This window comes from Triplophysa rosa, linkage group LG17, assembly GCF_024868665.1.
Source record: "Triplophysa rosa linkage group LG17, Trosa_1v2, whole genome shotgun sequence".
Lineage (NCBI taxonomy): Eukaryota > Metazoa > Chordata > Actinopteri > Cypriniformes > Nemacheilidae > Triplophysa > Triplophysa rosa.
In genome coordinates this window covers 68,061-71,647 of record NC_079906.1, presented here as the reverse complement: position 1 = coordinate 71,647, position 3,587 = coordinate 68,061, and the positions used below count along the sequence as shown (strand labels likewise).

At 40.0% G+C, this 3,587-nt stretch overlaps 1 long non-coding RNA gene across 1 annotated transcript; it reads right to left on the bottom strand.

Annotated features, from left to right (window-relative positions):
* Positions 1–1,872: 1,872 nt before the first annotated feature.
* LOC130567606 (uncharacterized) lies at positions 1,873–2,436 on the bottom strand. Its single transcript, XR_008964617.1, has 3 exons — positions 2,207–2,436; positions 2,061–2,122; positions 1,873–1,978 (listed from the first exon to the last, which is right to left on the bottom strand). It is a non-coding gene; the product is annotated as an uncharacterized LOC130567606 (long non-coding RNA).
* Between the last annotated feature and the right edge of the window lie 1,151 nt (positions 2,437–3,587).

The following is a 3,587-nucleotide window of genomic DNA, read 5'->3' as shown; positions in this document are numbered from 1 at the left end:
CAACGGTTCTGTGCAGACTCAGCAGATGTAAAAGCCTTTCAGATGATATGGACTCCTGACTCTGCTACTGAGTTTATCCAATTTAAGAAATGTTATTGAAATGGACAGTCTTCAGACACTTTCCTCAGTATCCTATGCAGTGAACGCTAATGGATATAAAACACTTTATTTTGTGGGGAAAACACAATCTCATCGCAATTAACCACTAAGAACTAACTTCAGTTTACAACTGCTTTAAAATGTAATAAATATCTCTGAAAGTTTTCTGTGCATCGTTTAAAGTGTTCCTGGCATTTTAATAAGGTTTTAAAATTTCATAATCTTCAAGCAGCCCTAAAAAACTATGGCTCCCACTTGAAACACTGTGGATCCAGGCCAGCCATTTTCACTGTCATGATGGATGACAGAGTTCCATCCAGTGCCAAGCTGTTCCTGGTTTTGGTTTTATTTAGTCCAACCATGGAGAAAACCCTTTCAGCATCTGCATTTGAATGAGGGAGCACTAACACTAATGCAGCTATTTTAGAACGCCTCCCAAACTGGCTGCCAACATGCCTGCTTATGTCCCTCATGCCTTGATGGGCACAGGAGTTCTCTTGTCTGCAGACTGAGCACCAGTAGAAGGAGCTGGTGGTTCCCATTGTGATGTATGGCCATCGGGTTGACCACTCCTTCTTAAAGAAACACCTATAGGTGGCAGNTTAGAAAGCCTCCCAAACTGGCTGCCAACATGCCTGCTTATGTCCCTCACGCCTTGATGGGCACAGGAGTTCTCTTGTCTGCAGACTGAGCACCAGTAGAAGGAGCTGGTGGTTCCCATTGTGATGTATGGCCATCGGGTTGACCACTCCTTCTTAAAGAAACACCTATAGGTGGCTGCTCTACTTAATCCTCTCTTTTTCCCTGTTTCCAGTGGGTTCTCCACTGTCTCCTCTATGGTGTCCTCCACAGTCTCTTCCATGGAGTCCTCCACAGTCTCTTCCATGGACTCATCCTCTACTGACACCCTAGCTGTCTCCTCCACTGCCTCATCTACTGTCTTCTCCACACTCTCCTTCTCTGACCTGGCCACCCTTTTAGGGAGCTGATCCTTTAGAGCGAAGCATGAAAGAATGCTCATTTGCCTCTTCCCTGACATCTTTGAAATAGACAAATGTAATATTTAATACTATACATTGTCTGGATAAAATATAATGAAATTGCCTAGGCCAAAGGTTTTGACTATGTGAAATGTGTATAATAATTTTTTCTTTCCTTCTGAATCAGAACTAATACTAAACAAGTGTCAGAATAGCTGCTGAAATGAGCAGGGATGAACACATGGTGTAGTTGCAGCTAGCAAAGGGATTCACTGTTAAAGCTGACTGTATAGGCCTACTGTTTAAGATGTATATTTTCAATTACTGAAAAGTTTTTAATTAAAATGTCACTATGACAATGTGGACATGTGAAGCTTGACAACATTTAACTACAAACACATTATGTTGAAAACTAGGAAAAATGAGTGCAGATACTTACTGTGTGTGCTGCAGACGTTTTAAACCTCTCCACTGAGGAAAGGCAGAATGGGGGAGGGGCTGTCACTGAGGACATCAGACCATTTCTTAAAGGGGCGTTTACCCCAAAATGACAGGGTAGACAGCAATTACAGGGACGCATGCAAAAAGCTTAATATTATTATGAAAATAGAATATAAATTATCCAAATTATTTGTTTTATTAATTACATTGTTGAGGACAATAAGAACATTCAAATATATTTTAATTTTGTGCAATGTTTCCACTTTTTACACTCACTGAAGTTAGCTTAGCAGTGTGAGGGACATGCCAAAATCAAGTATGTTAGCAATCGAGATAAATAACCTTGTATGTTAGTATTAAGTATGTTAGCAATCGAGAGAAACTAGCTGATGTGAACCAGATGCTTTAAAAGTGGGGTCCTGTTTTCTAAAGAACCAAGAGGTCATAGTGATCTGCACCTAAAAATACAAGAAACAGTATTTTAAATAGTTTCTGCAAACATTCAAATACTTTAAAGTCGAGACATTTTATTTAACTCACCGATGAGCTGGCGTCACAGTGGGTCCTGTTTTTTAACACAACTTGAGGGAGGAGGTGGACACCTTAAAATACAACACAGTACTTTTCATATAGTTTCTGCAAACATTCAAAAGCTTTGAGACCCACAGAGAATTTGTTTAACTCACTCAAGTCCAGCAGGTGGTGCAGGTGTTACGGTGGGCTTTGTGGACAGATGCACTCCATCCAGCAGCCCACATAACTCAACACTGGAGTTACTCTTTCAGCCTGTCAAGAATGTAATAACTTAAGCTTTCTTTTCCTCCTCGGATGCTCCAGGAGATGTACGGCACACTTCCACAACCAGATCCACATTTTGTGGGCTCACATGGAGGTGATCATGGAAGAACGATAAGCAAGGGATAAAGACAGGAAAAAGCTGTTTACTTTCGGTTTTAAAGAAATGATGTTCAAACGTCACAAACAGGCAAATTGGTTTAATAATTTGTCAATATAATGTCATATGTTATTAAAAGGCATATTCATAATTAATTTTTGTGTAATATTAAACTGCCCCTCTCAAAATGACTTGCATCATCCGGGTTACAGGGTGTTATTAGTTTTGAGGGGTTGTTATTTGAAAAGAACAACCCTGGGAATGTTGCAACTGGCCAATCAGAATCAAGCATTCAAATGAGCCGTGTAATAACCCCTAATAATACAAGTACTGAAGTAGTGTTTCCACAAACATTCAAGCTGTGTATAAATCATGAATATTTGCTCAACTCACTCAGAGGGAGAAGGTGCTGGTGTTGGGCACACAACTGAGCCAGCCTCCGGTCCAAACTCTTCCCTCTGTGCACGAGCTGCTGAAAACGAATCGGCGTAATTTTTATGTGAAATCTAGAATATATATTACATATACATATACTTGTATATACAGGTGCTGGTCATATAATTAGAATATCATCAAAAAGTTGATTTATTTCACTAATTCCATTCAAAAAGTGAAACTTGTATATTATATTCATTCATTACACACAGACTGATATATTTCAAATGTTTATGTCTTATAATTTGATGATTATAACTGACAACTAATGAAAATCCCAAATTCAGTATCTCAGAAAATTAGAATATTACTTGAGACCAATACAAAGAAAGGCTTTTTAGAAATCTTGGCCAACTGAAAAGTATGAACATGAAAAGTATGAGCATGTACAGCACTCAATACTTAGTTGGGGCTCCTTTTGCCTGAATTACTGCAGCAATGCGGCGTGGCATGGAGTGGATCAGTCTGTGGCACTGCTCAGGTGTTATGAGAGCCCAGGTTGCTCTGATAGTGGCCTTCAGCTCTTCTGCATTGTTGGGTCTGGCATATCGCATCTTCCTCTTCACAATACCCCATAGATTTTCTATGGGGTTAAGGTCAGGCGAGTTTGCTGGCCAATTAAGAACAGGGATACCATGGTCCTTAAACCAGGTACTGGTAGCTTTGGCACTGTGTGCAGGTGCCAAGTCCTGTTGGAAAATGAAATCTGCATCTCCATAAAGTTGGTCAGCAGCAGG